An 18890-nucleotide genomic window follows, 5' to 3' on the forward strand; every position below is an offset into this window, starting at 1 on the left:
TTCCTACCCTGCTCATGACAGAATGTTACAGCTGTCCTGTTGGATCCCGCTGCTTCCCGTTTCCGGGTACCAATACCCACCTTTCGGCTCGGAACCGGGACTCTTAACATGGAGGAGCCTGAGACTGTGAGCAGCGCACTAGTTGTTCTAGCTCCCCAGACCGCACGGTTAGCTCCGCCCCCGACTTCCGGAATGGAATATCCAGCAGCTGGAACTTCGGTCATACGCGTTGCTTCTCTCTTCAGAGTCGCTCTGCGCACCGTAAGTTCGCTACCTTTCTGACTTCCTAATTGATCTACTACTGTCATGCCTGCGCCGCTGGCGCACGCATTGGCAACCATCATGGACTACTTGGTACTCATTGATCCTTCTAATACTCTTTGAACAACTCCTATTCACGCCTTGGTCTTTTATTTCCATTTGCTCAACTTTGGTTCTTTCTTATTTTATTCAATTAACTACATTTACCATAATGCACCTGGCTACAGTCCTCAATTCCTGGATATTCTCATTCATCGTTATTGGGACCACAATCCCCAGAAGCCCTAGCCGCCAGTGCTGCCCTCCCCCTGCTCAGGACCAGAGAGGGAGGAGGCAGATTGTCTTCAGGTGTGCTGCTCCAGGTGCTGTCAATTAGCCTGTCTCAGAACAGGGCAGGGCTGTATATAAGCAGCTGCCTGCAGGAGCACAGTGTCTTGCATCTTGAGATCTCCCCGCTCCTGTTTGCCTTGACCCTCTACTTTGTATGCTGTTCCTGTTGCTGCATTATCCTGTTTTGATCCAGTGCCCTTTCTGGGCTCCTTGCCTTGCAGCCTGCCTCACTCCAGCTGCCTACAGTCCTTGTCCTCTGGGCTCCCTGCTCTGCAGCCTGCCTCACTCCGGCTGCCTACAGTCCTTGTCCTCTGGGCTCCCTGCTCTGCAGCCTGCCTCCCTCCAGCTGCCTACAGTCCTTGTCCTCTGGGCTCCCAGCCCTGCAGCCTGCCTCACCCTGGCTACCTACAGTCCTTGTCCTCTGGGGTCACTCCTTGCTGCCCTGCTCATCTGGGCTCCTTGCCTTGCAGCCTGCCTCACTCCGGCTGCCTACAGTCCTTGTCATATGGGCTCCTTGCCTTGCAGCCTGCACCTCTTCGATGCCTACAGCCCTTGTCCTCTGGGCTCCTTCCTTGCAGCCTGTCTCCCTCCGCTGCCTATAGCCCTTGTCCTCTGGGCCCCCTGTCTTGCGGCTTGCTACTCTCCGCTGCCTTACAGCCTGTTTTACACTTAGCTGCCTACGGCCTGCTCCTCTGGGCTCCCTACCTCGTGGCCCTATTCTTTTGGGCTCTCTGTCTGTCGCCTACTTCTAATTTCTCTCTGTCCTTTTCTTCTGAACTCCTTGCCTTGCAGCCTACTACAGTCCTCCGCAGTCCACTACAGTTTGCCTGCACCTAGTGCCACTCTTGACTGCAGACCTGTTTCCTACTTTGCAGTCTTTCTGTTTTCCTGACTGCTGCTCCCTTGTTCTCTTCCTTGAGTCCTCTGTACTCCACCTTTGGTTATCTACTTCAGTCTAACTGTCTTTCCTTCTTTTCCTTCTGCTAGATTGCTCATTGACTTCCTTTTCGCTGGATATATCCGTTCTTGTCTTCTCATGTGTCTTATGTAATCCCTTTGTACAGAGCTTGCCTGTTGGTTTCTGGCAGGCAACCTCTGCCCCTTCCCTTGTCGCGTTTTCAGTGTTACAGACACCCACTGCTGTTGTTCCCAGCCATGAGCATACAGTGTGGGCCTCTGTTATAGCAATCTGTGCAGAAGGCTGGAGTTTCCTAAGGTTCGTGGAACACTCTTTCCCATTTCAGCATACACCCCAAGAGGGAATCCAGTTTGTTATTACCTTTGTATCTTTTGCCCCTTTTGGCTCACAGCTACAGTTTCCTACTCTTCTTTCTTGTTGAACTTCCTGCTGTGTGTGCTTATCTGCTACCTTACTTCAGCACAGCCACCCAAAACCTACCTCGGTACCCTGTGCCACTCTTGACATTGTGCCATTCTTGACAACTACTGCTACGCTGAGTTTCCGATCTTCATTATCTCTCTCCTTTCCCCTTCTTTGATTCGTAGAAACCTCGATTACTTTCTTTGCCCTGCGGATCAACAGTAAGACACCTCCCAGTATTCGCAGCTGCTCCTACTGGTTGTGTTTTCGCCTTCTAGCGAGTTTTTGGGTTTGTGACTCTCACGGGATTTCCTCCCTCTTCATCTTGTTTTCCTTTTACGCCCACTTAGGAATCAGCCTTTGACCTCCTATTCAGCCTTCCGTTCCTTCAAGTTCAAGCCCCTTATTCTGTTTGTTATTATTCCTCCCTGGGGCTAACTCCGTTGGGTAAGATCCCAATTCTTACAGCATTCTATTCACATTTGTGTCTTGAACTTTGGACATATTCTAATCTGTTATATTTTGCATTAGGCACCTTGTCTGCATTTCCCATCAGATTGAAATACAGAAGCCTAGAAGAGAATAGGCCTGTCAGGGTAAGCTTCTTTTCTAAACCCTCTACCATCCAACTGATTTGGGATTCCGTATCCTTACTTACCTGAACCTCTACTCTGTTTCACTCAGAATCCTTCCTGACAAGATTCCAAACTACATTCAAAATAGCGTGATCCTCCACCAGCCGCTGCAGGAATCTACGCTCCCCAGCAGCACATCACAGGGTTTTTTCCCTTCGGGGTTTCCCCTGGAAACTCCACTCCAAATTAGCCTTTTGGCTGGGGTTGAGAGGGGTTTTCAGGTAATTCCCTCCTGCTTCTATCCCGAGAGGGCTGACCATTGCGAAGGTAGGTGTCATTTACAATTGCAAAGAGATAATTTGCTTTCAAGTGCTTATTATTATAAGGTTATTACAGTAAGCAACGCCCAGTTGACCTTTCTCTTATCTCCGGCATTTGTGAAGGACTACCTCTGTGATGGATCAACAGATCCAGCAACTTATAGCTGCTGTGCAATCTCTGACTTCAGAGGTGCAAAATCTGAAGCAAGAGAATGCTAATCTTCGACAGGCTCAACAACAGTCTCAGCAACAGACTGCCGAGTTGGCTTCCCAACAGGCAACAGCTAGCAGGGTTCCTCATTGTTCAGAAGTTCCTCCTGGGCCTCTACCAGGGGGTCAGTTCAATGACAATCCTCATAAAATAAAATAATTTTTAGATGCCTGTGCAGTACAATTTGCTTTTAAGGCAGCCTTCTTTCACACTGAGCGTGACAGAGTTGGCTATATGATTTCGCAGATGGTGGGACCTGCTCTAGCTTGGGCAACTCCTTTGGTCACATCCAATAACGCCATATTAGATTCCCATCCTGCCTTCTGCAATAGCATTAGATCTATGTTCGGCAGACAGGAGATTCGAATAGCGGCCCAGGAACAATTGCTAGATCTTAGACAAGGCAATCAAGACATCTTAACCTATATCACCAGATTCAAACAGATTGCCAGCGAATGCACTTGGTCAGATGATGCCCAGGTTACACTTTTCCAGAGAGGCTTGTCTGTGGATCTCAAAGATGAAGTATCTAGGGTTCCACGCCCCACGTCTTTGACAGAATTTATCGCTTTAGTCATGCAGGTGGACTATAGGATAAAGGAAAGGAGCAGTGAAAGGCGCAAAGGGAAGCTCACTACTTGTAAATTTTCTACTGCTCCCGCCACACAAAGAAGAAGCTCTAATGAGGAACCTATGCAATTGGGGTCAGCTAAGCGAGGGCCTTTATCCCCTGAGGAAAGATCACGTAGAAGATCTCAGGGATTGTGTATGTATTGTGGCTCAAATACCCACACGGTCCAGGAGTGCCCCATCACTCCCCCCAGACGGTCGAGAAATGCCAAGTAGCGGTCGTAGAAGGAACCGCGGTCCGGGATTCTAAAGTGTTTTTAGGTTCCTCTTTGAATATGCCAGTGTCACAAGAAAATCAGCATTCTCACACTCTAATGTTGGTCTTACATATCACTTTCACATTTGGTAACCAGAAGATGACCGAGATTCCGGCACTTGTGGACAGTGGCACTGCCGGAAATTTTATTGATGAAGTTTGGGCTAGACAACATCATCTACCTTTGCTCTCTAAAGGTGAAGCTATCCCTGTTGAGATTGTAGATGGTAGCCCTCTAACCTCTGGCCCAATTGTTAATCAAACCTATCCGTTAGCAATGTCAATTGCTACACACGAAGAAGTAATTACCATGGATGTGATACGAACTGCCTATTACCCTGTTACCCTAGGCCTGCCTTGGTTACAAAGGCATAATCCCTATATTAATTGGGCAGCAGGTTCACTCTTCTTGGGATCTGAGTTTTGCCTCAATAATTGTCTAGGTAAAACTAGCATGATATGTCATCCAAGGCAAGAGGGGAACAGACAAGTCACAATTATCGGGTCTGTCATTGTTCTTCCTTCTGAGTATCAAGAATTTGCTGAGGTTTTTTCCTCCTCGGATTACTCTCTACTTCCCCCTCATCGCAGAGATGATTGTGTAATCAATCTAATTCCAGACCAGCCTTTACCATTCGGAAGGATGTACATACTTTCTTCATCCGAGAAGGTTGCTCTTAGGGAATACCTAGATCTCAACTTACGAAACGGACTTATTACCGAATCTACATCTCCAGCGGCAGCTTCACTATTCTTCGTGCCCAAGAAGAATACTTCCGAACTTCGACCCTGTATAGATTTCAGGGGATTGAACAAGATCACCATCCCAGACAGATATCTGATGCCTTTAATTCCAGATATCTTAGAGGCCGTCATGGGAGCCCTCATTTATACAAAGCTGGATTTAAAGGGTGCTTACCATCTTATCAGGATCAGAAAGGGAGACAAATGGAAAACGGCTTTCTGGACACCGTTTGGCCATTTTCAATACCAAGTTATGCCATTTGGATTGTCCAATGCCCTGGCCGTTTTCCAGCGATTTATGGACCATTTATTTTCGGATTTACTGTTACACACTGTCATCGTCTACCTGGATGATATCCTGATCTTTTCAAAGGACATCTCTGAACATCAATTCCATGTCAGAGAGGTATTATACAGACTTCAAAACAATCATTTATTCTGCAATCTGGAGAAATGCTTCTTTCATCAGCCCCAGGTGACCTACCTGGGTTATATTCTTTCGGCACAAGGTATCGCAATGGATCTAGGCAAGGATATGGCAGTTCAGAACTGGGCTAACCCTCGATCAATCAAGGAAATTCAACGTTTTGTTGAATTCTCTAATATTTATCGTCGGTTTATCCCCAACTTCTCGGCCCTTACTCAACCTTTAACCAACCTTTTGAAGAAAGGAGTTCCTTATGTCTGGAACGAGGAAACGCAAAAGGCTTTCGACACCTTAAAGAAGAGGTTCACGTCAGCACACATACTTATGACTCCAGATCAATCACGCCGTTTCATTCTCGAAACGGATGCCTCCCAGTATGCCTTGGGTGCTGTTCTTCTACAAGAGGATGATCAAGGATCAGAACGCCCCATTGCATATTTGTCCAAGACTCTCGCTCCGGCAGAATTTAATTATACCGTTCTCGAGAAGGAGCTATTGGCGATCAAGAGGGCTTTTGAGGAGTGGAGACACTTGTTATTGGGAGCACAGTATCCAGTATAGGTCCGTACTGACTATCAAAACTTAAGGATTCTCCAATATACCCAGACATGTAACAGCCGACAGGCCAGATGGGCTCATTTCTTCTCCCCTTTCAGGGTCACATTCTCGTTCATACCCGGAAGAAATAATTTACAAGCGGATGCCTTATCACGTAAAAAGATCTCTCATCAATTTCCAGTCAAACCTGAACCGATTTTTCCCCGCTGCGTCCTGAATGTTGAAAAGAAATACAAATCTACGGATTTTCTCAAACGCCTGGAACTAAGCTGCGTGCCCTCCATTCTGAGGAGGCTGACTAGGAAGGAGTTGAGCCTTTTGTCAAAAAAGGACGGTTGCTATTTCCATGGTAAACAGGTCTATGTACACACTAAGTCCCTACAGAAGGAAGTTCTAAGTATGTGCCACGACTCTAAATCCGCAGGACATAGAGGTAATGTTAATACCCGTGAATTGATCTCCCGATACTTTTGGTGGCCTTTAATGCGGAATGACATTTTCACACACGTCAAGTCTTGCCCAGTCTATCTGCAAAATAAGAGCCCAAGACATTCACCCTTCGGAAATCTGGTAAGAATGCCTATACCTACACGGCCTTGGCAGATTATTTCAACAGACTTTATTGTGGATCTTCCTATTTCCAAAGGATGCTCAACTATTATGGTAGTTATTGATTCATTCACCAAACTGGCTCATTTTCTCCCATTTGCCGGTTTCCCTTCGGCGGCTCAAATGGCTCGAACTTTCATTTCCCAAATGTTTTCACTTCAAGGCCTACCAGAGACTATAATCTCTGATAGAGGTTCCCAATACACGTCAAGATATTGGAAGCATGTCTGTCTAATTTTGGGTATCACCCGGGCTTTGAGTTCCGGTTTTCACCCGCAAACCAATGGTCAGACCGAGAGACTAAACCAGACCCTGGGAGGATACCTTCGGAGTTACATCTCAGCAGCACAAGACAATTGGCTAGGCTTGTTACCAATTGCAGAATACACTTATAACAATGCATACCATTCAGCGATCAAGACCTCTCCCTTCTTTTGTTGCTATGGGTTTCACCCTGCCTCATTCCCGGACAAAAGGGCTATGGATGACAAATGTCGTGACGTGAAGTCCCTCCTGGAATGGATACATTGGGGTCAACACGCCGCCTCTCAGGCACTTAGGACTGCTCAGGAAAGAACAAAGAAGATGGCTGATCGTCTCTGATCTAAAGCTCCTGTAATACAACCTGGAGATCTGGTCTGGTTGTCTTCCCGATTTCTGCCTAGACATCTTAGGCCTTCCAAATTTTCTCCTAAATTCATGGGTCCTTTTCGGGTGATTTCGGCGATAGGAGCAGCAGCTTTCAAGCTGAAACTACCCAATACATGGGCACGGATACATCCGGTCTTCCATGTTTCTCAGCTGAAACCAGACATTCGAAGTGTTTTTCATCCTGTGGTTTCTTCTCGTCCACCTCCAGTTATGCTCCATACCAATGCAGAGTACAAAGTCTCGGAGTTATGTGATTCACGTATTCACCGTGGTAAATTACAGTACTTAGTGGATTTGAAGGGTTACACACCTTCAGATCGTACTTGGGAATCTGAATTCAGTATCAATGCTCCACGACTAATCAGAGAATTTCACAAGAGACACCCCGGTAAACCAGGGGGTAGTGACTTTAAGAGGGGGCATACTGTTACAGCTGTCCTGTTGGATCTCGCTGCTTCCCGTTTCTGGGTACCAATACCCACCTTTCGGCTCGGAACCGGGGCTCTCAACATGGAGGAGCCTGAGACTGTGAGCAGCGCACTAGTTGTTCTCGCTCCTCGGACCGCGCGGTTAGCTCCGCCCCCGACTTCCGGAATGGAATATCCGGCAGCTGGAACTTCGGTCATACGCATTGCTTCTCTCTTCAGAGTCGCGCTGCGCACCGTAGGTTTGCTACCTTTCTGACTTCCTAATTGATCTAGTACTACTACGCTGAGTTTACGATCTTCATTATCTCTCTCCTTTCCCCTTCTTTGATTCGTAGAAACCTCGATTACTTTCTTTGCCCTGCGGATAGACAGGAAGACACCTCCCAGTATTCGCAGCTGCTCCTACTGGTTGTGTTTTCGCCTTCTAGTGAGTTTTTGGGTTTGTGACTCTCACGGGATTTCCTCCCTCTTCATCTTGTTTTCCTTTTACGCCCACTTAGGAATCAGCCTTAGACCTCCTATTCAGCCTTCCGTTCCTTCAAGTTCAAGCCCCTTATTCTGTTCGTTATTATTCCTCTCTGGGGCAAACTCCGTTGGGTAAGATCCCAATTCTTACAGCATTCTATTCACATTTGTGTCTTGAACTTTGGATATATTCTAATCTGTTATATTTTGCATTAGGCACCTTGTCTGCATTTCCCATCAGATTGAAATACAGAAGCCTAGAAGAGAATAGGCCTGTCAGGGCAAGCTTCTTTTCTAAATCCTCTACCATCCAACTGATTCGGGATTCCGTATCCTTACTTACCTGAACCTCTACTCTGTTTCACTCAGAATCCTTCCTGACAAGATTCCAGACCACATTCAAAATAGCGTGATCCTCCACCAGCCGCTGCAGGAATCTACGCTCCCCAGCAGCACATCACTGGGTTTTTTCCCTTCGGGGTTTCCCCTGGAGACTCCACTCCAACCTAACCTTTTGGCTGGGGTTGAGAGAGGTTTTCAGGTAATTCCCTACTGCTTCTATCTCAAGAGGGCTGACCATCGCGATGGTAGGTGTCATTTACAATTGCCGAGAGATAATTTGCTTTCAAGTACTTATTATTATAAGGTTATTACACAGAATCATCTACCCAACCATCTTCCACCCTTTTTTTCCTACCCTGCTCATGACACAATCATCTACCCAACCATCTTCCATCCTTTATCTTCTTCCCTGCTCATGACAAAATCATCCACCCAACCATCTTACACCCTTTATTTCCTACCCCGCTCATGACAGAATTATCTACCCAACCATCTTCCATCCTTTATCTCCTACCCTGCTCATGACAACATCATCTACCAAATCATCTTCCATCCTTTATCTTCTACCCTGCTCATGACAAAATCATCCACCCAACCATCTTACACCCTTTATTTCCTACCCCGCTCATGACAGAATTATCTACCCAACCATCTTCCATCCTTTATCTCCTACCCTGCTCATGACAACATCATCTACCAAATCATCTTCCATCCTTTATCTCTTATCCTGCTCATGACAAAATCATCTACCCAACCATCTTACACCCTTTATCTCCTACCCTGATCATGACAAATTCATCTAACCAACCATCTGCATTCTTTATCTCCTACCCTGCTCATGACAAAATCATCTACCCAACCACCTTCCATCCTTTTTCTCCTACCCTGCTCATGACACATTCATCTACCCAACCATGTTCCATCCTTTATCTCCTACACTGTTCATGACAAAAAGTATCTACCCAACCATGTTCCATCCTTTATCTCTTACCCTGCTCATGACAAAATCATCTACCCAACTATCTTACACCCTTTGTTTCCTACCCTGCTCATGACAGAATCATCTACCCAACCATCTTCCACCCTTTATCTCCTACCCTGCTTATGACAACATCTACCCAACCATCTTTCATACTTTATCTCTTACCCTGCTCATGACAAACTCATCTACCCAACCTTTATCTCCTACCCTGCTCATGACCATCTCATCTACCCAACCACCTTCCACCATTTAGCTCCGAACCTGCTCATGACATAACCATCTACCCAACCATCTTCCATCCTTTATCTTCTACCCTGCTCATGACAAAATCATCTACCCAACCATCTTCCATCCTTTAACTCATAGCCTGCTCATGACAATATCATCTACCCAACCAGCTTCCATCTGTACTCCCTCCACTTACGTCATTACCTCCATCCCCCCGAGTGACCTCACTTTTTGCCTCAGGAATGCCCAATCCTGCTCCGGCAAACCTTTTTTCCTTAGACACTGCTTTTATTCCCATCACTTCAAACTCTCTCTGGTGGTTTCCATTGAAAACTGGATTCCACAGAGCACTGCCACTATGCCTGCCTGCCCTCCACACTGAAATCTCCCACACCCCTCAGCTATATATGGTGTTGGCTCCTAATCAGCAAGCTCCCGCCATCAGCCCCTCACCCCCTGCTAATTTTACTCCCTCCTCCTTCCAACATATTTCTGTACACATTGTTTATCCCACCACATTCCCTACCAGCCCTGGATCCCGTGATCTCTTCTTCTGAAAGCTTGACCTGCTATCTGAAGCTCTACCAGCTGATGTCTCAGTCATTGTAATGGATGCCCTTAACCTCCCCAATGTGAACAAGGCCCATTCACTACAGAAGGACCTCACTCTCTCTGACATCAGTCTGGTCAATATCCACAGCGCCCCTTCTCACGCCCAAGGGAACTCTCGTGATCTCATCTTTGTACATCCCACCCTCAACAGCTCTCCTCTCTCCATGCACCCCTCTCCCTCTCACCTCTCGCTCATCCACTTCAATATTTCAGTTTCCCCACTCACCCCTTCCCTCATCTGTCAGCAAAAGGAAATTCAACCTGTGTCCATGTGTCCTTATTCAAACCACATCAGGTTCTCTTCTTCAAAACCTCCTGAGCTTGCTCACTTCTTCAACGTCACCTTTGGAAGTTCAACAAACAACACACTGTCTGCTGTGCCAAAGTCTCTGCCTGACTCTTAGGGTTAAAGGAGGGACGGGAACACTTAACGCCAAGCAATGCTGGGCCAGGGCTCATCACAGAGAAAGAGATGGGAAGGCGGAGCCCCCAATCCCTGACCATGAAGATGGATTGATTCTGGGAAATAAGTGCTTACTTGCATAATCACAATCAGACAGGACACGCACGTGACCTCCCACTGAGTCAGCCTCAGTTGCAAGAGCCACATCTATGGCCAATCAATGCACACCGCGATCTGCTGTTAAAGCCCCACCTCGATAAATACTGCGTCTCTAAGCAGCTGAGAACAGAGCAACATGGACTTTAGGACAACCAGCCGCTGTTTCAAATACGCTAATCCATTTGCAAACCAATGAACATGTTCACCTGAGCATGAATAAGCAGGGGAGGTCATCAAGGGAGGGGCTATTCCCCTGTTTAAACTGCCAGCATTTAGTCGCGCCTAGAAACAGGCGCGTTATAAATGACTTATATCATATCATATCGTGTGGGTGCTTGGAGTCGGAAGAGGAGCAGGTCCGGAGAACCAGCTTAAGATTCAGTTGAAGCAGGAGATAGGAGGTCAGAAGGTAGGGGAGAAGCTGAGAGTTGATGGAGAGAAAGGAGGTGACCGAGGTGGTGAACAGTGAGGAAGGGAAGAGGTGAAGGACATGGGGAAGAGTGGGATAGTGAGGACTAAGAAGAAGCTCTGCGGAGAGCCGAAAAAGAGTAATATCACAAGAGCTAGGGTTGCTGGAAGAAGAGAAACAGGAGGAGGCAAAGTAGGAAGAAGGGTCATCAGGGGAGGAGAGATGGTGAGCCATAAGGGGGGACACTCTGAACAGACTCCTACATTGGTGAGGGAGGAGCTTCCAGGCACGTCTTTGGCAGCCTATCGAGAAGTGAAGGCTAACACCCTTGGAGTGACCTCAGTTCAACCCATTCTCTTCTTTTTCTGTGTGTTAAATCGCCTTGGCTTCAGGTTCTCTGCAGATCACTCAGCTTGTGCTATTGGGCAGGGCCGCAAGAGAAGTGGCAGTCAGTAGAGCAGCACGTGTGCTGCGGGTACATACAGGGCAGGTTTATATGGAGGCTAGTGTGGTTGTGGGTAGAACCGGTGCATTTTCAGCTATGAATAGACGTGCAAGAAGCCTGGGCTGGTGAGGACAGCAGAGTGCTTAGCTGAGCCGGGGGCCTAGAATTGAGCAACCATTTTATGAAGCAACATCCGGTCTGAATGAATGGCTACTGGGCTGGGCACGCGTATCCAGTGCCAACATTTGGGCAGCTTGAGGCTGCATGAATCTGGACCTTCACTGGCCATGTTTTTAGAGCTGTTGGTTGCGAAGCAGCTGTGGTTGGAAGGTCTTAAGTCTATGTGGTAACATCTAGTGCAGTTGAGTGCTGCCCTGATTGCATTTCCTGTAGTGTTTGACGCAGTTCTAAACCAGGCACAGCCACTCCTGCTGCGAAAACCTGATCAGGCCTCTCAGTTGTGTCACAAAGGTGCGGTGCAATGCAGGCCTTCTAGGTGGGTGGCGTAAGAGTTTGCTTTAGGCGGTGTCATGTGCAGCTAGCAGTGCCCTGGTCTGAGTGGGTTATACTAAGCTATACACCATGCTGTACGACGAGGGGCCGTAGTGTGCACAGAATCTGTGGCTCTTTTGGAATCATGTCTCTGGGAGTGGTGCAGTGGGTAAAAAACATGGTGGCGTTCTGCTACAGAGTGATGAGCGATGCTTGGCATGGACTTGAAGACCTTGCAGGGTGGGGTGGTGGTGGCCTTGTGTGCCACTGCTTTCATTAAAACTCTGCTTACCCGCCTATGCTCCCCTGAACTCATGTATTGTTCTCATGCCAAGGGTGACATTAGGGTGCCCTGTTTTGTCTCATCAATGTCACTTCTTTCTTCGTTTTTTAGAGAACCCTATTCCCCTGCTATCACTTCTGCCCCCCCCTTATTTATTGGGCTGGCGCATGGCCCTCTGGTTCCCGTTGCTACATGTGGGACACCTCTTAGGCCCATGTTTTGCTTACTTTTTTGTGGCCAATCCGGTTTCTTCTCCACCAGTGTAAGAGCATGGGTTACCTTGTGCCAACCACTGAGCTGCTGAGAACAGGCAGGGTGCTATCATTGGGCAGTGAGGCTGGTTGTAGGTGGGCAACACGGATCCTTCAGAGCACAGTGACACTCGGAATTATCACACACACAAGCACACACGTCTGACTAACCAAAGCATTCAATGTGAAGCACCAGCAGTTCACGTCCTGCTGCTCTGACCGAGGACAATTCCTGCGCATCCTCTGCAGCAAATGGGTGGCATAAGCAAATCTAATCCACCTTACCTTAGAAATCAATAAATGTGCCAAGCACATCAGTTCATCTGATAGGAAAAGACACAGTGATGAAGCAAGTATTAGCTGCGTGGATGATGTTACTAAGGAGACTGGTATAGCACATGTTCTCAGTGCACATCGCGGCCTCTCACTCCACGGCCCATCGCTAGAGTCGGAAGGATGTGGTAGGCAAAGGGGCTGCGATTGGTTGGGCTGGAAGGAGGCACGTCAACGTGATCGCTCAGAACAGACGTAAAGAGCTGCTCCGCTGCCCAGTAGAGTTGTGCTTTGTGTTTATACTTGGTGTTTATAAGGTCCAGGTCTAACTAGGAAGCAACACAGCACTGCACAGGTTGTTGAAGTCAGCGAATGAGGTAAGAAAGAGGCTACAATGTGTGGCTCGGATGTATCGTCCATGGGTGTGGGATGTGATGCAGGAATACAAGGAGCCTATTTGGTGCTTTGTGAAGTCATTGAACTTCCTTCAGCCAGGAGTAATTTATTTATTGACTATTGTTTGTAATAAACCCATTCAATGTGGAACTCATGTCAGACCATGGTACCTTGCTGAGGGGGCGGGGGATCAGAAATGAATGTGAAGCTTAAGGTAGGGGTGGCATAAGAGAAAGGCGGACAAGTTAAGAAAGAAGATGAAAGCATGGAAGACATAGAGTCGTATGGGATCGTTGAACGAGGGTGTAGCTTGCTTCATGCTGGAGACCAGATGTCATGGTGTCCAATGGTGTGGGATCTTAGACCCCAAGCTGTCAATCTCCAAGGCACTGCATTTTGCTCATCTGTAGTCATTATATTCACTGACGTGTTCCCTGAGTCTGGACATATCAATGCTTGTGCAGTTATTAGAAGCGTTGTAAGTACTCTCTCCAGCTAGGAGTGACACCCTTTGTGAAGTACTTATAGGGATTTGCAAATGTTCCTTCCACCCACAACTAATGAGCAGTATGAATTCACAGTTAATCCTCCATCTTGCATAAAGGGATGAGCTGATCATAGTAATCATAAGGGTTGTCAATGCTCTTGGCGAGATGGGATAGTCTCGCCTTGAGGAAGAAGAGTGTAGTGTCAGCAGATGAAGACATGGAGCTGGGCAAGGAGTGTTTGTCTATTTATTAAGTTATCTGCTGCGTATAATGAACTCTCCCCTTCACTTCTTCTCTCTCTATTCTCTCAACCACCTTCCTTGTCAGCGTTCTCCTCCAGCTCATTCCAGAATCTTTTATCATACTCCACATCCTCCCTTCTTCCCAAAGCTCCCTCTTGTCGTCACTGTGTATAGTCCTTCAGGTAACTTAGTCTCCAGCAGTCCCTTATGCTTCTCAACCTTACCTGGGATCCTCCATCTGAATTGCATGGCAAGGAAGAATCGCATTTCTCTACACATGTTCTTCTATTTATATGACCCGTACTCACAGCTCCTTTTTCTTTCAGGACCCTCACTCTCTTCATATTCCAAACCCTACCATCCTCGGTCTTGATGGCCCATCAAACACCAACTGCACTCTGATGGGTTTTGACCACATGCACCCTTCTCTCCTAAGTGCTTCAGGTAACTTAATCCTGAACCAATCCCCAGCTAAGAGAACAGCACTATCTCTTACTCCAGACTCGTCTTGGATCTCTTTGTTCCTCATCTGTTGCTTCCTTATCCTGCCCCCCACATCACCCACTTGTATCCCCGTAATATCAAACTTTCCCAGCCATCCTGTGGTACTGTGTGGCATGAAGCTCTGGGCCAACACCATCTCACGAACCCTCTTCCGCCAATCCTTCCCATTCAGCCAGGCCCACTTTATTGATTCTGTTTGGCTCTATTACTCTGCTAAACTGTATTCGTATAATACTGCCTTATTATGAATATTGGCCTAAGCCCATTTGCGTTGCACGGAAAACTGCATCTGAAATGTTTCAATTTTTTTATCAGCTTCACCGCCATTTTAAGAATCATCCGCCATTTTGATTTTGACTCTTGCTTTGTGTTCTAAAATGGTGGACTGTGTTTTCAACTACAGCTGAGCCAAACGACCTTTGAGTTGTCTCAACATCTAGGCTGACCAAGAGCAGATTGTTCTATGCAAAGAAACCTTGTGACTCGTATGAACTGCAATCCAAGTATTGTCTACGCTCATAAGCCTCATCCTCATCTAAACAGCGGAACAATGGAGAGCAAACTCAAACCGTGTGCTTTGGTTGTAATATATTGTATCGATTCTTGAAACAAGGCTTACTGTGGATCAGAGAACTAATGTCACCATTGTAACTTTATGAACATGCAAACTTGTTAAATCCGTTGTACAGTATTGTAATATTTGTCATGTGAACTTGGCACGAACCCTAGCATGTAACTTATTAGATTGCAGAGGGGCTGGACAATGATTGGAAACTGTATAAAAGAGCCTGTGTTAAGATGTCCAGCACTCTCACCCCTCACTATGTCTGCTGGTACACACTGTGAGGTGTTGGGAGCCAGATAGTTATCTGTTTGCTTTGATTTCTGTACAGAAATAAAAGATACTTGTATCTTTTTGACCTGTGATTGGCGTATTTCATTCTGTGGTACTAAGTCTCGATATTTCTTTGGTCTTTCAGAAGGTGCCTGAATAGGGACCCTCAAGATTGATGTCACCTCGCTGAGAAGAAGATGCGGCTATCGGACCGGGATCGGAGAGTGAGAAAAAGAGGGCCCCTTTGTATGAGACGTGACACCTCGGCAGTACTGCACGATCCGATCACTGAATGGTGAGCACGCGGTTTGAAAGGGCATCTTGTAGAGGCTCCCCATATCGAGGCGGGCTCTTTGCTGAAATCGGCCAAACCACGAGGATCCTTTGTAATCCGATCGGACCTCCTTTGTATTTGGTAATCAGGTGAGTCGTGCCCCGATTCCTAAGAATCCTGATATTTGGTTGTAGATTTGCACTCGTGAGTTGAAACGCCACCAGGTAACACCAGTGATCTGAAATGCCTGGCACATTGTCTGCCTGTTTCAGGGGTTTATTCCGAAGAGACAGACAATCTTTGGAATACGGCCGACCAGCGCCACCTGAGGGTTCACCGGTGTGTACTATGCACTGTAAGTACGGCCTTGGTAATATAGTATTCAACGATATTTGATATGATATGATATGATATGATTGTTTATTTATAAAGCGCCTATACACAAAGTGTTTCAAAGCGCTTCAAGGCAAGGGAGGGAACAAGGGAAAATACAATTACATTCTTACAGGCCATGAACAGTAAGGATGTGAAATTAACTATCATACTCGGCCTGACGACATTTCAGATAGTGCAAGAGCTAAGACATAGATAAGGAAAAGAGGGGGAGAGTGGGGAGGAAATGGAAACAGACAGGCGACTACCGAAGAGACGGGCTTAGATGGATTTCGGATGTTTCAATTTCTCCCATTGAAGTATATGACACGTTTAGTCAGTATGCTCCGGCAATGCAATGGAAAGCGATACAGGTAATGGTAGAGTACCTGCAGGATGAGTTTATAAAGAAAACGGTTTGTTGTCCCACAGATTTGATGGTCATTTCTAAGAGAGCATTTTTGCCTGATACTGTTTTGACTACCTTGTCACTTGATTTAGCTTTGTTGCTTAACGGACGTTCAGAATTGCCTACTTCTCAAGTACCAATGAGGGAAGTTCCCCTGACATTTGTTCCTAAAGTTGAAATTCCAGCTAAAGCAGCCACTACTATTGAAGCTCATTATGCCTCATAGTTTGTTCATGTCCCATTTTCTAGACCGGAAGTGAATACCATTAGACAGACAATTCCAGATATCAGGAAAAATCCAACAGGATTTTTATAAGGAAATACAATCTGTCTTGAATATCAGTTTTCGCGCTGGGTGATATAGATTTGGTGTTCCCTGTGATCCTACCTGCTGATTTATAGAAACAGATTAGAACTGTAGATGATCCGGCAGGACTGGATGACACATGGGTTAACCTAGTAGGGATAGATGGAGAAAGGAATGCTGGTGAAAAACTGCCACATGTGATATTGACACTGCCAGACAGAATAGTAACTAAATTGAAGACTTTATTCAGGAAAGAAGAGTAGTTTGGGACAAGCTTACAGCTTGCATTCAGGGGAAATGTGAGGGTGCTACCGAAAGATTTAATCGGTTCGAACAAGTGTTTTTGGATTTTAGCTGTCAGGATTTCAGTACTGAGTCAGGAGACAAATTTGTTTGTGGATTGTTGCCTGATATCCATTCGCAAATTATGACTTCCGAAAGTGCCTGTCAAGTGCCTGTCAAGCTAAATCACAGTCTGAAGTATTGCATATGGCTCAGTACTATGAAAATAGAGTCAATACAGAAAAAAGAGAGGATAGAAAAGAAGAAGGGTATTGTTGCAACAGATAGTAAGAGGAACCAGAGGTGGGACTGCACAGTTTAGAGGAAAGTTTGCCCCGCAGAATAATGCACAAATGGGTCCTGTACACATGAACCAATGCGCTTATTGCAGACAAGAAGGTCATTGGCGAGCACAATTCCCGATCCTTCTGCAGCTATCGAATAACACATATGGTACCATGGCTAGACGATCCAGAGGCCGTCCTGGGATAGGGGGTCCTGGTAGAAGCCAGTTCTCTCAGAATCAACAGTCATTCTCACAAGATAGTCAGCAGCATAGTGTTGATAATGGGAACATTTTTGATAATCATTCGACTGTTTATTTTTCTGAGGATCTTGCATTTGATGATGTATTGTTCCGTTAGGACAGCTCGAAGCAGAGTCTGGAACCAGTACCTATTCCGGTTGATCAAAAAGGTCCCTACATTGAGATGATGGTGGGGAATAGGAGGCATTTCTATTTTTGATAGATACAGGAGCACAGAAGTGTTCCATTGATCATTCACGGGTTCCAGATATTCCACTGTCAGGGCAGAATAACATTTCTGTAGGGTTCTCTGTTATGCCAGTGGTTAGTCCGGTTTCTGAGCCGGTACCGATTTCACTGGAGCCATTCACTGATTCATGTCTATTTCTGTTGATGACGAATTGTGGCAAAAATTTGTTGGGATTGAATCTGTTGAAAGAATTGAATGCAGTAATTTATTGTTCTCCGGATGGAGTACATTTGACAATTTCACCTCAGCGAACTTCTGTTTCACAATTCTTGACTAGGCCTTTACCGACTGAATTGGATAAGGTTCCAGCATGTTTATGGGCGGTTGATGATATTGAGGTTGGTATTTTATAAATTGAACCTCTTAAAATTGTGTTGAGACCAGGTGTTAAACTTCCACGTATTCCACAATATAAGATTTCAGTTGACGGTGAGCAAGCTTTAAAGAGTATAGTTTCTGATTTTGTACATCGAGGAGTGATTGAGGAAATTGCAGGAAGTTTGTATAATAGTCCGATTCTACCAGTGTATAAAAAAGGGAATAATGCAATTATTTTCCTTTTTATTATTGATTTACGTGCTATCAATAAGATTGTTGCTCCACAATTTCCAATTGGGCCTGATGTGACCACTATATTGACAATGATTCCAGCTTCAGCTACTCATTTAAGTGTTGTGGATCTAAAGAATGCTTTCTTTCGCATTCCTGTACATATTGACCGTAGATATTTGTTCGTGTTCACCCTAGGGGGACGCTCATTTACATTCACTTGTGTGCCGCAAGGGTGCACTGAGAGTCCAAGCATTTACAGTAGAGCTTTAAAGGAACAGCTCGATACGCTTGAGTTGCCATCCACTTGTACGTTTTTGCAATATGATGACGATCTTCTTTTAGCTGCAGACTCAGAAGTTGCTTGCAAGGAAAGCACCGTGTTGCTGCTTATTCATCTAGGAGAACATGGGCATAAGGGTTCATTAAATAATGTTCAGTATTGTCGACAGCAGGTCACCTATTTAGGCTATCTCCTGTCAAAGGAGGGGAGAAGACTGACACCCGAATGGATACAAACCATCTCTAGCATGTCTGTCCCAAATACACAGAAAGAGGTCAGAGCCTTGATAGGCATGGCCTCCTACTGTAGACAGTCGATCCCTAATTTTTCAGTTATGATAAAACCAATGTTGGCATTGACAAAGAAGGGCATTTATTTGCCTTTACCGTGGAACTTGGATTGCCAGAAAGCTTTTGATCTGCTCAAGGATGCGTTGTGTTCAGCACCGGTTTTGGGCACACCAAATTATGACAAGGCCTTCATTTTGTATGTGCATGAATGGGATGGA

This window comes from Ambystoma mexicanum, chromosome 10, assembly GCF_040938575.1.
Source record: "Ambystoma mexicanum isolate Mex_15411 chromosome 10, UKY_AmexF1_1, whole genome shotgun sequence".
Lineage (NCBI taxonomy): Eukaryota > Metazoa > Chordata > Amphibia > Caudata > Ambystomatidae > Ambystoma > Ambystoma mexicanum.